This window comes from Lissotriton helveticus, chromosome 10 (genome assembly GCF_964261635.1).
Source record: "Lissotriton helveticus chromosome 10, aLisHel1.1, whole genome shotgun sequence".
In the NCBI taxonomy this organism is placed as follows: Eukaryota; Metazoa; Chordata; class Amphibia; order Caudata; family Salamandridae; genus Lissotriton; species Lissotriton helveticus.
The window spans coordinates 808,125,950-808,150,463 of NC_136071.1; the positions used below are offsets into that span (position 1 = coordinate 808,125,950).

The window sequence follows — 24,514 nt, forward strand, 5'->3', positions numbered from 1 at the left end:
ATTACAATTCAACCGCATTTAGTGCGGTTGGAAACCCCCATTACTTAGTGAGAGCTTGTGCGGCGGGCGAAAACCGTCAGCAGCACAAGATCCCATTGAGAAATGGGGGTTTGTGAACATTTCTGCACCGTGTGGCAGGCACCTTCTGGGGCCAGAGGGGTGGCGGACACCGCTGAGGGCCCCCAATGTCGCTTTCCAGCAGCCTTTCTATGTCGGAAAGGCCGACATGGTAAGGCTGTTGGAAACCGACATCATAATCCTGATGACGGAAACGCTGTCCTTAAGGGATTATGAGAGGTTTACAATGGTCGGCCCCACTGACTGCTGCCTCCGACCGCACACATCTTAATGCGTCGGTCCAACCGGAGCAGTAGATATGGTTTGGACCTCAACCAACAAACCGCTGGATGCGGTCCGATGCGCATCGTAATTAGGCCCTTAATGGAGAATTTCTCACAGTTGGTGCATTATTTTAAAAAACACAGCTCAGAAACAGATAGTAATAGTCGCCATTTTCTTTTCCTGAACTTTTCTGTCTGAAAGTTATACATTAAATCAGAGAAAGTTTGTGTTAAATGTATGTGCTTATGACAGGGTGAACGCCTAAAAATAGACTATCATCTGTCCATTGTGTCAGGACCACTGTTTATGATATGACTGCTGGTACCTTTATGTGACCTTTACACTTTGGTGCAAGATCAGTGAGATTGCATCCAGCCAAAAACTCCCTTTTCATCTACAATTAGATAACAAGTAGGGTCACCAGCCATCCCTATTTTCCACAGGCTGTCCTGAATTTGTGGGCCTTGTCCATGAAGACGTGAGTGGTCTGTTACAGATGCCTTTTTCCCAACATTTTACACCAACCCCCAGCCCGAGGATGGGCTTGGCAAGAGGGGGGCCAGCAAGTCCACAACACTCATTAAGCTGAAAGGACTTTAGCCAGAGCACAAGTTCTAAAAAAAGAAGTAGGAGGCTAACTAAGCTAGGCAATATGCAAGTGACATCATGGTATGTGACACCACAGTGTACGATGTCACAGCGCTTGCCATCAAACATGGCATCATAGGACGTGGCATAGCAACACATGTCCTCACAAGAAGTGACATTGCAAGAAGTGACATCAGATATCAAGACTTCACACATATGTATAGCAGGTTTATCATGAGTACATTTAGGCACTTTACAAAGTTTAACAACTGAGGTTTGGGGTCAGGGTTCGGCAAAAAAAAATAACACAACCCCGATGCACAATATAGTCCTCAACGTATAATTTTTTTTAACAATGCCACAAAGGAATAGGCAACATTGAGAAACATGGCAGTAGATCTGTTCTGCTTAATAGCCTGAACAGTCTTAATTTTAAAATGTTTTATGGGGTTAGGGCACTTGTTGCAGATATCTTTGTATGCCCATTATCTCTCAGGGAATAATAATAATAGTAAGATATCTCCGGAGGTTAACATATTTGCTGGAGAGATCTGTGTTTTTCTAGTCCCAGATTTTAATCAAAGTAGCATAGAGGATTAATGTGTCTCCTGCAAAGCACATCATGTAACATGCAGATGACAGCTTTTCATATTATGTAGATCAGTAAATGGGTTACTGCTTTTAACACATAAATCCTTTTGTTTCTTTCAGTTCTTAAATTGTAATCCTACTTTAGCACTGTGAGCTTTGAAGGACATGTGACTCATACGCCTCCTAACCCTCCCTGTCTTATGTAATGCATATTGTACATTGATTCACACTTACATAATTTAATGTCAATGCATTATGTGTATATGTTATGTAAAGTGCTCTGACACACCGCATTGGAAACAGTATCACCATAAAAGAAATAAAACAAAATATGGGTATTTAAATTGTTAATACTGGGACATCTTACACTCTTACAGTGCATGCATATCTCCCATATTTATGCAGGGACTGAACAAAGTCAAAACCATTCCTCTCTTAAGTACCTTTGAAGTGATAACAATCTGTGTGCCTTTGTTTACCCTGCTTTGCACGTGCCGCTAATTGTGAGGCTCCAGACCTCGCACTGCCAGGATCTAGGAACATACGGCCTGATTCATCAAGCTAAATTGCACTCGCAAAGGGCAAGATTCTCAGAATCTTGCCTTTTGCGAGTGCAATTTTTGCATTTGGGATTCATCATCCTAAATGCAAAAATCGGTAATTGCTAATTCGCTAAATTGCGAGGAATAACATTTAAGGAATCTCTATTTGAGATTCCTTAAATGCAATTCATCAATCATTTTAAAATTGCGAATTCGCAATTTCGGCCCGCTATGTACCGCGAGGTCAAACCTCCTGGTAAATAGCGAAAACTTAGAGAAATGCTTTTAAAAGCATTTTTCTAAGTTGCATGTTGCACACACACATGTCCTTTGGACATGTGTGTGCGCAACACCTGTTTCAATTTGCATTTAAGGGGTGCTACTGGGTGTCCTTTGGACACCCCTGGCACCCTTTAAATCGCTATCTTATTTGCGATTAGCAAATTGCTAATCGCAAATAAGGAATACTCACCATTCATTCCTATGGGCCTTTTGGCCCATAGGAATGAATGGGGAGTTATTCCTTATTTGCGATTAGCAATTTGCTAATCGCAAATAAGGAATGTGTATGAATCGCATTTCTTCATGCAATTTCTACATGAATCCCGTTTTGCAAGTCCTTAATAGCGATTCGTTATGAATCGCTATTAGGGGCTCGCAAAACGGGAGAATGATGAATCAGGCTGATAGGACGCCCGATAGCCCCTTAATTTGGCCTTAATCTTTGACCCATCTCAAGGTGAAAATAAAGAAGCCCCCATTCTGCGTTCACGTTTCTTCTTGAAATTAAAGCAGAAAATGTGCTGGCGCTGCTGAAGTAGAGATGGGATCTCAAAGACAGCCTCCTCCAAAGTATTTTGTAGATCATCCAGAGGCTTAAGTGACGGGAACTGTGATCCTGAGTGTAATGGGGACGGGCCAACAGATGTGGATAAAAAAGAACAAAATATTCTACAACTACTTTGTTGGTATTTTACCTTCAGGTAAATATATATAAATTGGAACATACACACTCGAGGAAATTGGATTGTTGTTTGAGAGTAATGAAACCCTAATCAAGTAAAATCCACAATCCCTGCCACATTGAAACACCAGCAAACTCCAAACTAACTTGTGCTTAACGCCTTGGTAGGTTAGCAGAATGCAGTCATGCTTAACTTAGAAGAAATATGCAAAGTATTTGTTCAACCAACACACAGTAATAAAGTGTCAACACAAGACAAAAATAATTCCATGCTAATTTAGTTAATTCAAGCCTAAACAACATATGTCCTATTAGTAGAACCGGGGTTATGAAAACAAGCTCTTAGTGGCAAAAAGCACCAATCGTGGTTATCCGGTCGTGGTGGACCAAGTCCAAGTCACACGTTAAGGCTAACCACGAGGAGGGCAAGCTGGATACAAGAATGAGTTTAGTCAGCTGACAAATTATTTTGTGGCATGGACGTTGAGGTGTCACTGACAAGGAGCTGCAGAGCAAGATCTTGTGTAAAGATGCGTTGTGTAGAGGCGAAGTCAATGAAGCTTTGATGGGAACCTATAAGGAGGTCTGGGTTTGAGATGTGACAAGCCCTGTTGTAGTTGGGGAAGTCGCTGAGGCTGCAAGGAGTTAACATGCGATGAATCGGCACAGAGGATGAGATGTTTTGTTGTTGAAGAAGTTGCTGCCTGTAGGTAATTGTGCTGTGATGCATCAGCATTGAGAGCGAGATGCATCACGCTGGGCAAGAGCTGGTTTTGAGCTGTGTCGCACTGCATCAGGCTGCATGGAGCCTGTTATGTCCCTGCAACTCAAAACAGAAGGGCAGCTAACTGACCCTTGGAGACACTTTAGAGTCTCTGGGCCAGGGCAAGCAGGCTGGCCACAGCAGGGCAGTCCACAGCAGCAGAAGTGTCCTTCAGCAGCAGAGCTGGCCTTTGGGTTGCAAAAAACTTCCTGGCAGCAGGGCAGACTTCACAGCTGGGCCGTCCTTCTTCCTGGCAGAGTCCATAAATCCAGAAATGGTCTGAAGAGTGGGCATGAAGGTTCAATTTCTACACATTGAGCCCACTTTGGAGTGGGAGAAGCTTCTGAAATTTCACCCTACAGAGGTGTGTGGAATTTACTGCCTCCCTGCCCTGGTACCAGTCTGTCTGGTGGTACAGTAGCCTAGCGTGAAGTCCTTATTGTTAGGTCAGGGCCCAGCCCACTGAAGTGCAAGTGTGGTAGGTGACAGCTTGGCCGCTCTATCAAGTCAGAGAAAGCCCATCGGGCCAACACTCAGACCCTCTATTGTGATGGTGTCAGGGAGGAATACTCAAAGGCCAACTGTCAACTACACCTAGTCATGTGACCCAGGAACAGACTGCAGGTACCAAATTGTTAGGGCAAGAAAAAGCCAACTTTTTAAAAGCAGCATTTTCACAATTGTAACGTAAAATCCAACTTTGCTATACGAGTGGATATTTAATTAGAATTCCTCAGACACCAAACTTGACTTTCCTACCTGCTACCAATCAAAAGTTAGCACTCATGAAATGTAATAAGGTAACCCAATAATATCCAATGAGACAGGCAGGCCTTGAAATTGTGAAAAGTTAATTTAGGAGCTTTTCACTACCAAGGCATTTGAAACTTAAAAGGACAAGTACAATATTTTAAATACACTGCACCCAGCGTCATGGGATGTTTAGGGCCTACACTAGGCTTGACTTATATGTATTAAAAACTAATTTTAGGTCTGTAGTGTAGTTCCTATATTCCCAATAGGATCTGCACATTGGAAAAATATACTCTATAGATTTGACATAGGACTGAGGGCAGTATGTCTTTATCGAGTACATTAAACTTAATTGTGTGTGTAGCAGCTAACTCAGAGGTCACTAGAAACTTTCTCAAATTAACAAGAAGGTACTAGTTTCTGACAACTGCATAAACATGACAACTTTGTTTCCCTTAGAGTCGGAACAATATCTTCAGAGTTGTGGAAACAATAGGTAGCTATTTCACTCAGTCAATCGTGCATGCTTCGTTTCTACAGAGTTGCACAGAAATAGAGAGACGGGCGTTTCAAAAAGGATTTATTGAACATTCTTCTTTCTCATGCAAGAAATATGAACTGCTACAATCGCTAGACAGAATGCAAAGTATAATGCGTACAGCGCAAATATTTATATAAAATAATACTGTAATAGCATTGTCTGTAGCTATGACATATATAAAAATACATACATGAATAACACAGGCTAAAATACTCAATAAGTGCTTCTAAAATACGCCTACCCCAGTGTACCTAACCTAGGTCTAGTACGAGGGAAGAAGTAGGTGCTTTCTTTAGTTATAGTTTAGTTCTGCCAAGAATTGGCAAAAGTTTCTCTAGGTTCTAATCAGCTCCATACCTTAGAATGAGAGAGGATGGTATCTCTTTCCCTGGACTTGATCTCCCAACACTGGAGCTGGATCCTCGGCAGGAGGATGACAGTTTCTAGCCAGTGCGTCAGCTGGAGAGTTGGCTTCCTTCGGCACTTGCTGTAGCGAGCTGCGTCGTGCAAGTAGGTAGTCGAACTGCACCGAACCACACTGTGCTTTGCCATAGCAAGCAAAGGTATATTTATACCTTGAAGGTGTTTAGGAATGCCAGTATTGACGTAAAAGTCGGGCATATGAACGTCATGAATGAACCCCTAAGGAATAGATGTTCATGCATAATAAATTAGTTCTTGGAGAAATCAATATCCAAGCAAGGAAAAGTCCCTAACGGCTTAAGAGTCTGGTTTTCCAAGAACTCGTTGTGACGTAGATGAATGGATGGAAGTAGCCATGCCTGTATTTGGGTAGCATGGGCTATGGCTAAATAAGGAATCGATTTCAATGCCTATATAAGGGCAATGTGAATTGTACCTATATAAGGGCATGAATCGGGAAATGCATATGGAATCTAAATCGATACACAACAGTTCTGGCCAAAGGTTTATCCTGCCAAGTCTAAATTGCAGTGTACAACTGCACCCACTGGGTGCAATGGCAGGCCTGAGACATGTTTCAAAAGGATACTTAAGTGGGTGGCGCAATAAGTGCTGCAATCACACTAGTAGCATTTAATTTACAGATTATGGGTACAGGCTACAATACTTTACTAGAGGCTTACAAGAAAATTAAATAGGCTATGCCAGTGATTGGTACATTGACCCACCTGAGTCTTCTGTTTGCTAGCTCCCAGGCATTCATAATATGGCAGCATGACCTTCAGGAACTCTGTTTCTCCAAGCCGTTGCCAGTATCTAGAAGGATACATTATAAGGTGCTTTGCTTTAGCCAAAGAGCCTATTATTAAAAAGGTCCCGTTAAGCTTTGTGTTCATTTCCAAGTCTAAGTGATCCCAACATTTTGGCTCTGCCCTCCTGTTATACCCAATTTAGAAAGGCTTGGTGGGGCTATTGGTATGAGGGGCTTATTCCCTGTCAGAGGAGGGCTCCTAAGATATATATATATATGTGTATATATATATATATTTATATATATACACTTATACATATATATATATATATATATATATATATATATATATATATATATATATATATATATATATATATATATATATATATATATATATATATATATATATATATATATATATATATATATATATATATATATATAATTTCTGATGTTTTTCAACAGCAAGATGCCTTGGGGTACTTGATGAAAGTTATAAGTAACAACTCAACTCATACCTTACATGTACAGGTTTTCTATATATTTAGTCAGGGACCTCAGGCACTACACACAGGGTTAGTGGCACTATTAGAAGACATTGAGCAGAAAGAATGGGTTGTGGCTTTTGTCCTTTGTGGTGTCACCTTAGAGATATCTCAGTGTCCGATGACTGATTGATGGGTAGACTGAGAGCTAGCTCAGCTATGTCAAGTGTGACCATATTATTTATGACTCCCCAGAGGCATGCTTCTGCCCCCTAAAGAAAATGCCTCTATGATCAATTTGACAGAGTGCATTGTAATACTGATGTAGAATGTGATTTAACATATGCCCTGCATTGGTTTTCTCTGGAATGGTTTCTATGCAGAAACTATAAAGATAGCTCCTCTCATTATTTGAAGTGTTATCCCCTCCTCCTTTGGTTGCCCTGTTAGCCCCCAGGCCCCCTAAATGAGAAGGGACTAGTTGCACCCTGGGTGCCAGCACACTGTTTTTCCTTTCAGTGTCTCTTAGGACTAAGGGCCTGATTACAAGTTTGGCGGTCCATAGGACCGTCAAACTCACGATGGAGGTGTGTGGTAGTCGTGAACTGCCGCACTAGTGATCTGACTGCCCTATTATGAGTACAGCAGTCAGACCATTATAGGTCCACCGCAACTGCCAGGGATCTGCGATCTCTGTTTGTGGTGCGGTGGTCTGAGGGCCGCAATATGCTGGCAGTGCCGCTGCGGCACCACCATGAATATTATGAGACTCCTTACATCCACCCTTTTCATGGTGGTGAGCGCGCCGAGAAAGGGTGGCGGTAAGTAAACTTAGTGGACCCTACAGGTCCCCTGTTCCCTTAGGTCCATGGGATGCATGCAGGAGGGCGCATAGGGTGCCCCGTCTGCATTCACCCCTTTTTCTGCACAGCATGAACTTTACAGTCCATGCCATGCAGGAACGGGCTTTGGAGCTCCCATATCTGTGCTTTTTTTAGGAGTCACTGCTATGGGAATGCCAAAGGACCGCCCACCACGCCACAAGATAACTTGCAATCTGGCGGGGCTGACAGGGAGGTTTGGCGGTGTGAGAGCGGGGCAGGGGCATGGTGGCCTACTCCCACACCGCCAAACTAAAAATCAGTCCCTAATTTAGTTGTTGATGCTTGCATTTCTCTGGAAAATAACACCCTTTGTTTGTGCAAGTAGTGTTAGTGATAGGCTTTAGTAATGTGGTTTAAATCTATCTCTGCCCAAGAAAACAACCATTGGCAAAACCACTATGAGAGTTACTGCCTTTGGCAATGATTTTTAGTCATGCTGTAAAAGAAAAGAAAAAGTACTATGATGTGGCCTGTTTTTTAATTAAAAAACAAATTGGGAATGGTTTGAGGAAATGAGTCAACAGAGTGCAGTAGGGAAGGACACAAGTGATAGAGGACACGCCACAGATAGTGGGTAAGCACATGGATAACATTGGGTGGACAGTGGGGTTGGGGGCAAACAGCCAAGGGAGGATCAGTAGGATGGGCTCGGAAAGTAAACCGAAAAATGAAGAGTGGGCAAGTAGGGATAGGGCAGAAAGCTTACAACTGAGGGTGGGTGATGGGGCCGAGGTAGAAAGCTGACAATGGAAGATGAGTGGGAGAGGATTGGGCAACAATTTGACAACGTAGGGCAGCGGAAGCGGATGGGGACTTGGCTTCTTAATTTTTTGACCTCCGAGTAATGTGCAGCCTCCTTCAGATAATGCACAATCTTCATTAGATGTAGTACATCTGTTGTACAAATTAGTGATTATTACTATGGGGTAGAACGGTGCCAATAGAGTGTGGACAGGAGGGGATGGGCAGGAAGCTGACAATGGAGGATGGGTGTAGAGCATGGAGCAGCAAGCTGAGAATTGAGGATGAGTGGGAGGGGCTGGGGAAGCAAGGTAACACTGAAGGATGAGCAAGAAGCATTGGGGCAGCAAGCTTACAATTGATAGTAGGCTGAGGGGGAACAGAATATCCGACAACAAAGGGTGAGCAGGAGGGGCAGGTGAAGCAAACTGACAATGGAGGATGTGAAGGAGAGGCTGAAAGAGCACACGGACAAGGGTAGATGGGAAGGGAAATGGGAAGCATATGGTCAGCGGAAGGTTGACGGAAGAGGGACTGGGAAGTTTTGCTTACTGTTTTATTATTGCTTGACTCGCACATATGTTTACAAAAATTGACCTTTTGTATTTAACCGATTGGCTGCTTCGAACGTTCTGTGCCAGTGCTGAACATTCGAAGAAACGGGTGGTGCCATGTCGGCCAACGGACGTGCCCAGCACTACTGAGGTATTGCTTGCGATGACCGTTGGCCGACGGCAGCAGCCAATGGGTTAATATTTGTCCTGAATTTTGACTCTTTGTCCTGAATATTTTGATTTGCATCTATGACAAGTGGTCACTATAATCGCAAGTGTCCCAGTATTTCCAGGCACGCATCTACCTCCAAACAGCAGCTGAACATATGACTGAAAAACAAGCTGGAAATTCGGCACAAAGGGGCTCATTAGGATGGCGGACGGACTTGCGTCCGTCCGCCACCCTAGAGGAGGAGGGACCATCCACAGGGGCTGCGGCGTCCCTCCAGTGCAATTAGGATGTGACCGCCAGGGTGGCGGTCACATCCTCTATCTTTAACATTGCGGCGGGTGCAGCTTCAAGCTGCACCCGCCGCAATGTTAAAAATGCATGCACTGCATTTGCGTGCACACAGCGGCAGGCACCGCGCGGTGCCTGCTGCTTTGTTCATGCAGATGCAGGGGGGTACCATAGGTACCCCCCATGTGCACCCCCCAACCCCCCTTCACCCAGGGGGCTCGCAACGGGCCCCCGAAGTGAAGGTCTGTATGCTTTTCCACAGCGGAAAAGCCACCGCGGAAAAGCATACATTTTACGCCATCCTAATATGGCTGGCGGTGTCTGATGGACACCGCCAGCCATGTTACAGCTTTTCCGCCACGGTTGTAAGCCAACCGCGGCGGAAAAGCGGCGGACGGAAACCAGGACCCACCAGCCATCCTAATGTGGCGGTGGGTCTTTGGTGGGTCCGCAGAGGATTTTCCGCATCCTCCGGGCCGGCGGTGGCTTCCGCCGGCCCGGAGGATGCGGAAAATCCTCCATCATAATGAGCCCCAAAATGTGGATATCAGAATGTTACCTATGTTCTAGATGTGTAATAGTCTAGGTAGGTACGGTAATTCCACCCAGTCTCGCTACAATGTGCAGTGTTATGTGGCTTACAACAGATTCGCTAGTAATGAGAATTTAAGCATAAACAATGAAGTTGCATATGGACACAGGTTGTATCATTCTCCAGATGCTGTGCAGCTTTCAGGAGGTGAATAGACAAGAGACACGTGGTTATCATTTTTGACAACTCCTCCAGGGTCTGATTCAAGGTCCCTTATTTACAAGTGTTTGTCTCCACGCACACAGAATGGCATTAAATGGCCTTCATATAGAGTGAACGGTTTGAAAACATATGTATGTACATGTATTTTTATGGGGAAAAACCTACTCAAAATGTACATGAGGGCTGATAGACAGGTATTAAATCCATTCCGCACTCTGCATTGGTTTTGACATGTGCCTTAGATGCTGCCTAAAAAAAGTGAAAGTGTCAAAACGAGTTTCATTTACAAAGTAGTTTTTCAAAAATTAGTCAGATAACAAGATTGTATCTGAGTAACAATAGAGGTAGAAAAAAAATACATACAAGAAAACATGAAGAATATATCCTTTTCCTGTAGAATAAGTGTAATATAGATGTGTTTGTCATGGCAAAAACGTGGCTGCATGACGCAGCCAGTCTTGGTGCCACAAATGCTATTCCTAATGGATACAAGTGAATTTAAACAGCATCGCAGAGTAACTGTTGATACTACCCTATACTTCAATAAAACACTTAGGTGCCTATTTACAAGCCCTTGCACCACTTTTGAGTAATTTTTCCCATGTTAAAAATGACAGGTAAGGGGCTTGTAAATAAGCCCTTTAGGGGCTTACTTACAAGCACCTTGCGCCGCCGGTACGTCACTTTTTCCCATTTTAAAAATGAAGCACAGGCGGCGCAAGTGGCTTGTATATAAGCCCCTTAGATGATATAGTAGGCTATCTATTGATTGGTATTTTCAGATTCCTGTTCCATTTATCTGTGCGCAATTTACAGACCTCCAGATTCCACTTGAGTGTTCATTCAAAGACTTTCTGAAAACGTTAGTCTCTTATAGTATTTATAGCTAAGTGATTATAGTAGGGGAATTCAATCTATGGTGTAACTCCTCTGAAAAGTAAGTATAACAAGACCCCCTACAAATGCATCTTGGCAAAATGTTTTAGGTTGTTTTAAATTATGAATTAATCTTTATGAACATGGAAATAAACTTTTGTGATTCGCATTTTTATGAAGTCGTTACTATGGGCCATATGTATCAAGGTACCAATTTGCGATTCTGTAATAGCGATTTTTAAGAAATCGCTATTTCTGAATTGCAAATTGGTATGTATCAAGAAAATCGAATTTTTTTGCGATTTCCCTATATTCCTTAATTGCGAAATCGCAAATTGCGAATTCGCAATTAAGGAATACTTTCCCATTCATTTCTATGGGCCAGGAGGTCCATAGGAAGGAATGGGAATTTTTTCTCAATTTGCAATTCGCAATTTGCTAATCGCAAATTGAGAATAATTTCAAGGGTGCAGGGGTGTCCAAAGGACACCCTGTTGCAGCTCTGAAATAAGCATGGATGCACATGTGGTGCACATACATGCCCTAAGGGTTTGTATGTGCGTCACATGGCACTTTGAAAAATGCAAAAAATTGGCATTTTTCAAGAAATTCGCAAATTACCACCAACTTGAAGTTGGTGGTAATTTGCGATTCCTTAGGGACAATTTGCATTTTTTTTAGCTTCATACATTGCATTTAAGGAATCGCAAAATTTGCGAATCCTTAAATGCAATTGCAAAATAAGGAATCGCAAATTTTGCGATTCCTTATTTTGCACCGGACTTTCCTTCAAACATCCCATTTAGCAAATTTGCATTCGCAAAGGTGCGAATGCGAGTTTGTATGATACATATGGCCCTATGTGATATCATGTATGAAATGTGCAAAAATGGTTATATTTTATGTTTTTATTAACCGAACAATACATTCTTCTTCTTCTTCAAAATTCTTTTTCTTCCTCTGCATCACCCTTGGTATAGGCCTTTTTAAATCTAATGAGCAGTGTATTGCTAATACAGGCAGTTGATCAGCCAGAATGTGGCCTAACGGGTAGGGCGGTCAACCTTGAAGCTTTGGAACCGAGTTTGAGTCACGGCAGGGATGCTCAACATTCTGTGATTCTGGGCACATCAATTAATCTCCTCGTGCCTAACAAAAATGAATGTGTCCATCTGTAACGTAACTGGTGCTCATGTAAAGTGCTTTGATACCTACGGGTCAAAGTCATGCTATATAAAACGTCACAAAATCAAGGAGGCCACATAATTCATCACATCTGTGGTTCTTTAAATTTGTTTTGGTTCAGATGTCAACTGCATGGATTGTCTATATGCTTTTATTAATTTACATACTTGTACCACAAAATCACACATTTTTCACCGACTCCTCTACATTATCTTTTCCCCGTCACAACCATGGCAAAAAGTTAATGTAACTGAATTCTACTAAAAATGTAAAGAGTACTGGATGAAAGTGCCAGACGTGTCTGAATCTGAGGAGTCCTTTTTAATTTTTTGTGTTATAATTTTTTATTAACATTTTAAGAAAATGTCATCATAAGTACAATAAAGTTAATAACTTACAATTTGAATGATATAAATACATATACAGAATATATGGAAAAGAAAAAGAGAAAATGCATATATGGTAAATAATATGCACCAATAAATAACACTTACAACTGTAAAGATAAAGAGTAAGATATACAGTTGAATAAATATGGTGTGAGAAACGTTAAATGTCTTTTTTAATTTTAATAACTGTTTGACTGCACTCTTGATGCAATGATTACAACCACTACTAGTCATGCTCCTTCCAAAAGATTCTGTAGCCTGTACTACACGCTGAACATAGGGCAGAAAAACTGGTGAAAGACAGGTAGGGCGGAACTGAAGCTTGATCTATTCTCCGACAGCACAACTCTTTAGAACACAGCTAAGATTCATTAAATGCTGTCTGTGCCAGTTAAGACTATTTATCATTAAAACCTGATCCTGGAGGCATCCAGTTCAATGTGAACTATTTTCAAAGTGGTCAGAGAGCTTGCAAAGGCACCCTATTATCAAATACCATCCTCCCTCAAGATTTTTCTGATAGGTTTTCCATTATTTTATAGAAAATGTCAAACTGTTGTATGATACTAAACACGATTTAAGGCAGCATGAAAACTTACTTGATGCCTTCTGAGTTTGAAAAGATGTGCACTCAAATGATACTATCCCCTGTATTCAAGACTCAATTATTGTGTGTTAGAAATCGGGTTACTGGATGGCTGGGGTGTAAGCCCTGGCCAAGCAGCAACCACAGTCCTAGTCAGGGTAAAATACAAGCAAACCCCAAATTAACCCAAGCTCATCCTCTGTTAGTTTGGCACCAAGCAGTTAGGCTTAACTTAGAGGCAGTGTGTAAAGTGTTTGTGCAACACTTCAAATAGTAAGACAATGAAAACACCACACAAAACGATTCCACGCCTAATTACAAAAATATAGCCTAATTTAATAAATAAAACAAGACCAAAGAGACAAAAAAACAACCAGTAGAACCGGAGTTATGAATTTATAAATAATAAACTGTAAAACAGCGCTTAAAGGCATAGTGCTAACCAGGGAAACTCTAGTCGTGCTGAACTCAGTCAATTCCAAACGTTCAGGCCATCTACGATGGAGCACGAGTCAGATACAGCCATAGATCAGAACAGCTGAAGTTTTACCTTGCAAGTTCTGTGCCAGGAGTCCTGTTCAGGGGGAGATGCTTCCGAGAGCAAGGAGAGTATCGTGGACAACTGGGCTGGAGCCTCGTGGTGTTGATCCACGCAGGCGGACGATGCTTGCTAAGCAAAGAGACAAACTTTCAGTGGTTCATGCTGGTTTCCAGTTTGAGGGGTGCAGTTCCAGGGCAAACGGGCCCATTCACAGTCATGAAGAGCCTAAAAGCTTGACTTTAAGAGCTCGATAACCACAACAAGGGCCCAGGACCTGCGAGGTGCCTCTTGGGGCCAGGAACTTGTTGAAGATGAGTCCAGGAGCTGTGGGGTTCCTGTTATGGCCCTGAGGCTCAGATCATGAGGCCAGCAGACTAGCCCTTTTAGTCACTCTGGAATACTGGGTTCAAGTTGGGTTCATGGTCCATTTCTTCCTTCCCAGGTAAAAGGACATCCAGCAGCAGGTCAGCACAGCAGGGCAGCAGCACCTTCAGAGTGGCAGTCCAGCAGAGTGACAGTCCTTTCAGCAGCAAAGCAGTTTTTTCTCCTGTCAGAGTATCCAAAGGTCCAGAAGTGTACTGATGTGGTGGTGTCTGAGGTCCAATACTTATAACCAATGGTGCCTTTGATGCGGAGCAGACTACAAGACACATCTTTGAAGTGCACAGATGTCCTCCCTTCTTGCCCTGGCTCCAGACTCACCACAGGCAGGTTATGCAGCAGTGTGTGTGTGGACAGGACACAAAGTATTCAGGTGTACCTGAGGCTGTCTCCAGCTCCTGCCTCTGTCCTGTCAGAGCTGACCCATTGAAATACACCTAAGCTCCCATTGTGTGTGCCTTGTTTATTTGGATATGTTATACTCATTACACTGTAAGTGTTTTTCCTTAATAATAATTAAAAGAGACCAGTTTGATGGTGAGACTGCAGCAGCAGAGTTAAGCAGAGTTAAGCAGCACCCTAAAGAAGAGTGTCTTGAAATGGAGTCAGAAGAGGATGTTTGCATTGTAAAGACTGAACTTCAAATCCATACATACAAAATACTGCATCGTAGATACTTTAGGCAAAGGATCAGTATTCCTGTTGCTCTTTATTATAGCCTTTGTGCCAACACATCTTTACTTGAGTCAGCAAACTAAAATTAATGAACGTATAAGAGCAATTAGAGAAGACCCCTTGGTCTTTATTTTATGACATGATTACACATCTGAAAACCATGCAGAACAGCCATAAATAAGCAATAAAATGTCACTGTTTCTGCAAAGCAAATACATCAAAGAACAGACAGTGCAGCTGTAGCCAGATATGATGTGATCAACCAGAAAAAGGGCCTTTTAGGAATACTACCAGGAGAAGGGTGTTGGTTCTGCCCATATATTGGTATCCAGCAGTACACATTTTGATTGGGCACACTTTTTGGCTTCCATAAATAAGTTATTGATAATCACACTTTTGTGGAAGACACAAATTGTCTCCAATCAAGCTTGTGATAATTGTGCTTATTTATCCAACTGCCAGAACTTGAACTTGAGTGTGAACCTTCAGGTGCACACACATAATATTGTAATGCTGGGAAAGTGTCTTAGATACATAGATAATTTATGTTGTTTATCTTTCTCTGGTAGTAGCACAGATTGGCTAAGGGCAATCTTGAGGAGTGTATTTTAGTCCAAGTATGCTCCTCTTCCATTATTAACTTAAGACTTCACAGGGCAGATATGTGTTTGAGAGCAGAATGGGCTGCCCAGGTCTACACTAATCTACATGGATTTTCAGTTTGGACTTGCCAGTGCAAATGTCTCCTTAACTTATATGACTAACACATTTGAACTTTTAGAGTACTACTGTGATAGGGGCTTAGGCGCTATGCACATGTTATGTCCCATGGGTACAGGATTTATTTGGGCCAAATTTCTGTTTGGTCGCTTAAAAGACTGCTTATAATTCTTTTTTTGGTTTGTCGCAAAGGTAACACTCAATACAGCAGGAATGAAATGGTTATGATGGCAAACAGGGCCTTATTTGTAAAACTGTAAGTGCCAGGGCCCTTCTCTAGAGGCCACTGCAGTCTGCACCACTCATTGCGCCTGCCACCTCTGCCAATGACAGTACCACAACAACTACTAACTATTGCACTACTACAAGTTTGACAATCCAAACTCTTCCAGGTCACCCAACGCTCTATTAATGGTGTGAGTGGCAGGTACATTTGTTTATAATGTATATTGACTTATTAAACACAGTTGTAGTGCTTATCTCTAAATTAGGCAAACAGCAACACTATATAGTGGATTGTCAGTAGAGCTAATGCTGACAATTAAGTGCCAGTAACAAGCACCAAAAAACGCTGTCTGATATAAATGGTTTGCACTGATGGCAAGTTAATGATCATGCAGTACACCTGACATATATATTATGAAAAACACCTGCTAAAGTCAATAGGAATTTCAGTATGAATTGTTATTACCTTATATTAAATCAACCAATAGATATTTTATTATATGTAATCTCACTGATTACCGTAGTAGGCAATTGTTTGGTGTTGGTTACCCCGTGTGGCAAAACGTGGATTTAAAAGGTGTGCCTTGTGAGAATCCTTGTTAGACCCTTGTAGGCAAGATATTTTCTGCTTAGGCAGCTGTCATTTTGTATACCTTTCAAATTTTATGACTGTGTGTCTAATTGGTACCTTGTAGAAAAGCATGCGCTCAAACTGTAGGCCTGAGTTGGTTATGGTGACAAGCTAAACTCCTCATAAGTGAACAGGAATATGTTAAGTCTGATGCTACAGGATTGAACTGCTTATTATGAAACATCATAACAAAGGCAGTTATGTTATGTTATATTCATTTGTATAGCACACTAATCTACCAAGAGGGTGCCGAGGTGCTTGGGCAGGTGCATAGGTGAGTGGTCCTAAAGATGCTTATACGAAGAGTCAGGCCTTCAGTATCTTACTGAACTCAAAAAGTGAGGCGGGGATTTGATTGTTCCATGTCTTGGATGCCATGTAGGAGAATGAGTGAACACCAGTTTTGCTTTTGCAGATGCCAGAAATGTGTGCAAGTGAGAGTGAGGCAGAGCATTGGTACCTGGTGGGTTGATAAAAGTGTGTAAGGCTGTTCAGGTATTCATGTCCTGTGTTGTGTAGGGACTTGTATGTGTATGTGAAAATTTGAATTGACTGTGCTTGGGAATGGGAAGCCTGTAAGCTTCTTGAGGTGCAGTGTGGTGTGGGAGCGGCATAGGAGGCAGAGTTTGAGTCTTGGAATGGTGTTCTGGATGGTTTAGAGTCTGTGTAGTTGGTTGGAGATTCTGACATACAGAGTGTTGCTATAGTCCAGTTTGCTGGTAATGAGTGCTTGTGTGAAAGTCCATCTCATGTTCTGAGATAACCATTTGAAGATCTTTCTTAGCATGCATAGGACGTGGAAGCAGGAGATGCACATTATGTTGATTTGAGCCATCATGTTGAGCTTGTCGTCAACGATGATCCCTAGATTTCTTGCATGGTCTATGGGTGTGGATATTGGATCTCCGACGGCCACCAGGTGGATTTCCATGGGGAGGTCTTATTGCTAAAGATCAGTACTTTCATTTTTATTTATTATTTTTATTTTAAAGAGTTTTATATAGAGCGAACTAGACCTGAAGATATTAGAGTGCTTTACATGAGCACTAGTTTATTTACAGATGGACACATTCATTTTTGTTAGGCATGGGGAGATTAAGTGATTTGCCTAGAATCACAGGATGTTGAGCGTTGTTGCCAAGATTTGAACCCGGCTCCACAGCTTCAAAGTCGGCTGCTCTAGCCATAAGGCTACATCCTCTCCCCATCCCCTCTTCCGCCTTTTCGGAGTTCAGCTGCAGACAGTAGGTTCACATCCAGTCTGCTGCCATGGTCATGCGGTTGGTGAAGTTGGTCCTGGTGGTGGTTGTCTTGCCCATAAGAGAAAGAATGGGCTAGTCTAGCTTATTGATTGAGAAAAGCATTTGTTAGAGCAAGTAAGCCTTTAACAGTTGGTTGTTATCAGACTGTATAACAAGCTATAGACAGGTCTCTTTTTACAAGTAAGCTCACAGATTATCGTAGTAGGCAATGGTTTTGGTATTGGCCTCCCACTCTGATGAACCCTGTGAGTTTTGAATGGGAGGAATCCTGTTAGGCTCTATTGGGGTGGTTTATAGTTTGGCAAGCTACTTCTTTATACATGTTTGTTTTTTTACAACTGTATGCATGATGCTTTGCATGACGCTTGCCAAGTTAGGTACACTTGAATAATCCAATGGTAAAGATTAAATGCTTAATTAGCTCATTGGGAAAAGTCAGGCCTGATTTCATAGGTTTGATCAGTTTTTTTTATGAAGCATTCTAACAAAGCCAGAAGGCCTGACCTACTTATTGTGAATTCATGTGTTAGAGACAAGAGACTTTTAAGGACGGATTGTTATTATACTGTGCTAAAACCTGTACGCAGGTATTTTCTTATATGGAATTTACAGATCACCGTAGGGGTTTTGATGTTGGTGATTCAACTGAACAAACTGTGGGGATAGACAACATGCAGGACAAAAATACATGTTAGGCTATCTTCGGAGAGACAGTAAACGGCTTTGACAAATGTAATTTTGTTTAGATTTGTACTTTTATGCCTGTATGCCACATGGTTGCCTTAAGCGAAGCATATTCTCAGGACAGTAGACTTGAGTTGGCTATGGTGGCATGATAATGATGAAGCCTATAGCCCTGATAGATTATTATGAAAAGTTGTGAGAAATTGGGTTGTTGGTTGACAGGGTGTGAGCCTTGGTCAAGCAACAACCACACTCTCTTGCATGGTGAACCACTAAAAGTCACTAAATTAACCTATCACTGGGTAGCTTAGCACACAAGCAATCAGGCCTAATTTAGAGGAAATGTGTAAAGTATGTATGCAGTACACAAACAGTAATAAGGTGAAAACACAACACACGGAAAATCCAAAACAAATTCAGAAAAGGAGATTATATCTTAGCAAATTATTTGACATCAAAATGACAAAAATCCAATAAGAAGAACGAACCAGAGGTATTGATTTTAGAAGAAATAAGTGAAAATGGTTCCAAAAAGCACTAAGTATGAGGGTAGTTGGAAGTCTGTAATGGCCATGAGACTTCTGATCAGGAGGATGGCCAACTGGCCCTTGGAGTCACTCTGTGCTCTAGGGGGTTCAATTGACACAGGTCCAGTCCTACCCACACAGACCAGAAGAGCAGCAGGTAGCAGGTCACCACAGCATAAAATAATTCTTCCAGAGTAGCAGTCCAGCAGAGTGGCAGTTCTTCATCAGCACAGCAGTCCTTCTTCCTGGTAGTATATCCAAAGGTCCAGAAGTGCACTGAAATGGCAATGTCTGAGGGCCAGTCTTATTACCAGTGGTGTCTTTAAAGTGGGGGAGGCTTCAAAGAAGGATATTTAAAGTGCACAGAAGTCCTCCCTTCATGCCATGGCTCCAGAATGACTACAGGTGGCTATGCAGATGCAGTTCTTTGTGTTGGGGCAGGGCACAGCCTATTCAGGTATAAGTGTGAAACTGTCCCCAGCTCCTCCATTCCATCCTCCCAGGATGACCCATCAAGTCACACCTAAGCTCCCATTTTGTGTGGCTGTCTAGAGGGAATACACAAAGCCCAGATGTCACCCAACCCAGATGTGTATCAGAGACAGGCTGCAGGCACACAGGGCTAAAAGCAGAAAAATGTCATCTTTCTAAAAGGCGTTTTTTTGAAATGATAAATTCAACGTTACCATTGAAGAGGATTTATCATTACAATGACATACCTACTAAACAAAACAGATCTACCTCCTTCCATTTTGGAATTACATCTTGTTAGATGTAATAAGGAATCCCCAATGTTAACCTATGGGAGAGGTAGGACTCACATTAGAAAAAAAAAGAATTAGAGATTTTTTCACTACCAGGACATGAAAAACCTAAATGTGCATGCCCTACTACACAGCACCCTGCCCTAAGGGCAACATAGGTCCTACTTTAGGTGTGACATACAAGTCATAAAAGGTAAGTTTAAGACTTGGCAAGGGGTTTTAAATGCCAATGCGGCGTGGCAGTGCCAACTGCAGTCACAGGCGCTGCAATGGCAGGCCTAAGACATGTTTAAAGGGCTACTTAAGTGGGTGACACAATCAGTGCTGCAGGCCCACTAGTAGCATTTAATTTACAGGCCCTGAGCACATGTTGTGCACTTTACTTGGGACTATAGGTAAATGAATTATGCCAATTAGGTGTATGTCAATCAAACAACGTTAAGGGGAGTGAACACAATCACTTTAACACTGGTTAGCAGTGGTAAAGTGCACAGAATTCTAAGGACAACAAAAATGAATTCAGCAAAATTGGAGGCAAACAGGCAAAAAGTCTGGGGAAAGACCCCTCTAAGGCTGGCAGGTCTAACAGTCATGATAAAAGCACTAAGCCTGGCATGTTGATTGTGAAACGCATATGTTAAAGCCAGTAAGCATTAAAGAGAGGGTTGCCATATAGTGAATTAAAGCCTTCATAGAGGGTTTTTACATGAAATCTCTCTCACAGGTTACCTTAGTGTGCAAGGGTTTTGGTGTTGGTTACTCCCTGTATCAAACCCTGTGTATAGAGGTTTTGCACAAATCCTTTTTAGCCCTGTTAGGAGAAATATTGTTTTGCTTTGCCAATTGTAATGTTGTATACATTTGAAATGTTATGACTATATGCCTGATGGGTGCTCTGTGAGAAAGATCACGCCCAGTACAGTAGGCCTCCGTTCGTTATGGTGACAAGCTAATAATAACAGCTAAGGACTTGAATGACGTGCAGGGAGATATTATGCCATATGCCATTGGTCAGGCCTGTTTTGTTTATTATGAGAAGTTATTAGAAACGCAGTAGGCCTGATTTCTTTTTTAGTACGAAAGACATATAGTAAATCCAATAGACATCTAATAATTGATTCCTGACACAGTATATTACAAGCTGTAGAAAGGTACTTGGTTACACGTAACCCCAAAGATTACTATAGTTTGCAAGGGTTTTATTGTTGGTCACCCCCTCTGGCAAATACAGGGAGCATAATTTCATTGTGATTATTTTTGCTAGGTCCTATTGAAAGTAGTTTTATATTGTTTTAAAACTGTAAGTATGTGTGATGGTTACCAGTCAAGTCATGAAGGCTAGTGGCCTTATTGGTTCACTGGGAAAAGTTATGTCAGATTCCTTCACTGTGATCGATTAATAAGGAAAAGTTATGAGCAAGTAGGTCTAACTTACTTATTGTGAACAGCATGTGTTAAAGGCAATAGGCTTAATGGGTGAATTGTTATTGCACTGTGCTACATGGAAGCTCTCAGATTACCTTAATAGGCAGTCATCTGGGCTCTTTTGTCCTGTGAATGATGCATTTTATGATCACATGTGTACATACACTTGAAAAAGAGGACGTTTCCGTGTCCGGGCAGGTTGGTCAGTCTTTTAGTATTTTACTTTTTCATTATATTGTTACCTTTTCATTTCTTTGCTTCTACTTATTTTATTTTGATATTTCTTAATTCAATACTAAAGTTATTGAGATAGTGATAACAGGTTATTTGCTTGCCGCTTCTTTATTCTGTATTGTGCCACATCCCACTTCGCTACTTCCTCTAACTCAGGAGACCATTATGAGATGTTGCAATCTATAGTGTATCATTGTTTTACCACTCCAAGATGGCCAACACGATGTTTATAAATGTGGCAGCCATGCTGGATCTTTAAAACAATGATAGACGATTTGTAGTACCTCTGCAAGACAAACTTGCTGCTATGTTTAGTTTTGTTATTGCAAGCAAATGCCTAACATAATGATATAGCAGCACGTTTTCATTTTTTTACCCGTATTCTTTACATGTATCTTGCATATTTTGTTGAGTTTGTGTGTGTTTCATTGTGGTTTTATTGGAGAGTGAACACAAGAATGTGTCGGAAATGCCATTGATTATAAGAGGTGGTATGCACAATGTCATTGAGCCATGTTATACACAGGCTCATATATGAACCAAGTCTGACCTCTAGGCAAATGTCAACTCAGGTTGAGGCTGACATCCCAACCCTGAGTGACTGGCTGTAAGTGCATAGGAGGTTTCACAACACAGGGTCAGCTATTGTGAACAGTAAACCTCCAAACAAATTACAGTTCAGCATTACAGTTGTTGAGCAGTAACTCCTGTCATGCTCAGCAAATTACACAAGGCCCATAGAAGGTGAACAACCCTGGTCATGCTTTATTTAAAGTAACAAGCATTTTTTTTCAATTACTCTGGTCTCTCTTACTCTGTGAATCAATCAATCAGTCATGTGTAAAGCGCAGCACTTGTACCCCTAGGGATATCTGTGCTCTGAGGCTGTCATGATTCTGTCAAAGCGCCAGGCCTTGAGTTTCCCTGCTGGAGATGGAGCTATTCACAGGTGAAGGGGCCGGTCGTTCCAGGTCTTGGGGGCGAGTGAGGCAGAGAGCAGGGGTCTTGCAGGCAGATGGAATTTCAGTCCATGGTTGTTGTAGGATGGTCCTTGATCATGTAAAGCATTTGAATGCTTGTGTGAGATTCTTTAACTGGCATCTCTTTCCGATGGGGAGGCATTGGAGGTGTCTGAGGGAGAGTGGTGATGTCGGTCAGTTTGGGCAAGTCCAGGATGAGTCTGACTGCAGTGTTTTGTATGGTCTTGAGTCTTCTGAGGAGCTGGGTAGAGATGCTGGCATAGAGAGCATTGCTGAAGTTGTGGCTGTTGGTGTAGAGGGCCTGCGTGACGGTCTTTCTGGTGTTGATTTGGATCACTCTGAAGATTCTGCAGAGCATGCAGATGGTATAGAAGCAGGCGGAGGCGATTGTGCTGACTTGTCATTTCATGGTTAGTTGGCTATCGAGGATGATGCCCCAGTTGAACGCATGGTCTATCGGATTCGTTGTTGGTCTTAGTTCTGCTGGCCACCAGCTGTGATCCTATGCAGAGGTGTTGTTCCCTAAGATGAGTACGTCAGTTCTGTCATAGTTGAAATTGAGGCAGTTGTCTCTCATCCAATCCATTTGGCTACGTTGGTCATGGCTATGCCAAAGTTAGTTCTGGCATTGGAGGGGTCCTCTGTGAGTGAGAAGATTAGTTGAGTGTTGTCTGCATAGGAGATTATGTTAAGACCATGGGATCTGACAACATCTGCGAAGGGTGACATTCAGATGTTGAAAAGGGCAAGGGTGTCTGTTGATGAGGGTGTGGCAGGATACAGTGTTGAACGCAGCAGAGAGGTTGAGGAGGATCAGGGCCACAGTTTCGTAATAGTCGAGGAGAGTTCTAATGTCATCTGTGGCAAAATCTGTGTGGTCTTGGAGCTGTGATTGTCAGGTATTCCCCAATATGAAGCATCAAGTAGGTGATCTTTTTCCAGATATTTAGTGAGCTGTTGGTTGATGGCTTTCTCAAGTACTTTCACTGGGCAGGCAGTTCGGTCTGTAGTTTCTGAGGTCACTGGGGTAAGCCTAGGGTTTCTGTGTGTTTCCATCTGTCCGGGAAGGTTGCTGTGGAAATGAAGGTGTTGAGTATGTTGGTGAGTTCCATGCTGATTGGGTTGGGTCCGAGGTTGAAGAGAAGGTGGAGGTAGGGGTTGGTTGGTGCCCCTGAGTGAATGGATGGCATGATGGCTATGGGGGTCTGATTGGTGAGTGGAGACCAGGTGATGATCGTTCAACTGGTGCTCACTGGCTGGTTGAGTTTGTCGAGGCTGAGAGTGGTCAAAGTTGTTGAAGATGGTAGCAATCTTGCTGTGGAAGGGGTGTCACAGAGTTCTTTGGAGGGGTGGACGGTGTTCTCTGTGGCTGTCGGGTTGGCAAATTCCTTGAGTATTTTGCAAAGTTCCTTCATATGGTTGCCCCAGTGTCAATACGAGCTGTTCTCTTGGCTTCCTTGTGGCGTAGGTGATAATTGCTGAGGGCGGCATTGTGGGCTGCTCTCTAGGAGGGGTTCTTAGTGGCACACCATCGCTTCTCAAGGGGGTAGCAGATGTACTTGGTGGTTCTGAGCTCTGGAGTGTACCAGAAGGCTTGTTTTGAGGTTTTGTTGGCTTTCGCTGGTTTCAGTGGGGTGACTCAGTCTACGCATTTGGTGATTCATCTGGAGTTGATACAGTCAGCGTGTTCAAGGTCTGCTGAGGTTTCTGGTTGGGAGGTGTGGAGGGCTTGCGTTCACTGGGTCTTGATCCCCTTGCTCCAGCTGCAGTTGGTGGCATTGTGGTACTTGGTGATGGTGTGCTTGGCGTCAGAGATGGTGAAGTGAAAAAGGGTGTGGTCCCTCCAGGTGAGATATGTGACGTGGGTGAATTTGATTCTGTCGCTGGAGGTGAAAATGGAAGTGAGTGTTTGTCCAGCTTTGTATGTGGGCATGGTAACCAGTTGGGTGAGGCCAATGTTGTTCAGGTTCTCAATGAGGGTGATGGAGTTAGCGTTGCTGAGGTCGTCAACGTAGAAGTTGAGATCTTCGAGTAGGAAGTAGTGGTGGGAGTTGATGGTTAGGGGCGCGATGAGGTTGGAGATGTTGTTGCAGAAGGCTGGTCGAGTTTCCCGGGGTTCTGTAAGTAAGGGGCCCTGAACTTTGAGGTGTCCCTCTGACTCTGCCCACTATAGTTTTCATAGTTTGCTTTATGTATTTACTTGTTTCGTTGATTCTAACTAGGTAAACATGGCATCAGGCTACTTCAGAGCACTAGAATAACAGACAAAGGCTCAACCGTCAATTCAGTA

At 42.5% G+C, this 24,514-nt stretch overlaps 1 protein-coding gene across 1 annotated transcript in view; it reads right to left on the reverse strand.

Moving 5' to 3' along the window:
• Window positions 1-24,514, reverse strand: part of LOC144784113 (patched domain-containing protein 3-like) — a 160,679-nt gene that overhangs the window by 131,027 nt on the left and 5,138 nt on the right. The gene's annotated exons all lie outside the window — the stretch shown is intronic.